This window comes from Mastomys coucha, unplaced genomic scaffold, assembly GCF_008632895.1.
Source record: "Mastomys coucha isolate ucsf_1 unplaced genomic scaffold, UCSF_Mcou_1 pScaffold6, whole genome shotgun sequence".
Lineage (NCBI taxonomy): Eukaryota > Metazoa > Chordata > Mammalia > Rodentia > Muridae > Mastomys > Mastomys coucha.
In genome coordinates, this window is record NW_022196912.1 from 14,712,279 (window position 1) to 14,712,737 (window position 459).

The following is a 459-nucleotide window of genomic DNA, read 5'->3' on the forward strand; positions in this document are numbered from 1 at the left end:
GGGGGTCTTGACTGGGGGATGACTGACGACGAGCCATTATCGCCAAAGGAAAACTTTATAAGGCGGCTCCTAACAAAGCTGCCAGCTATTGTTTCAGGACGGTCCCAGCCCGCGGCGCGGACTTCCCACTGGACCACCCTGGGTCACCCTGAGCACTGACGGTGAGACCCATCTCACGGATCTGTGGACTTTCATAGTGCGTCCCGCCCCTCACGCCCCACCCCCAAGGTCCCCGCTTCCTCCAGTCTCAACCCAGTCCTTAAAAACCCCAAGTAGAGGGATGGCACATCGCCTCTGGGGTGCCTTGCAGACACCTCTGCGACACCGGCCTGAAAGCCGCTGGCGGGCTGGGATTTAATTCCACTTTTATCAACTCCCAACCCCCACCCATCTCAACCGCAACTCCAACTCCGTGAGAAAGCCCTGACTTTGCGGAGCCCCAGGTGCAAATTTGAGACA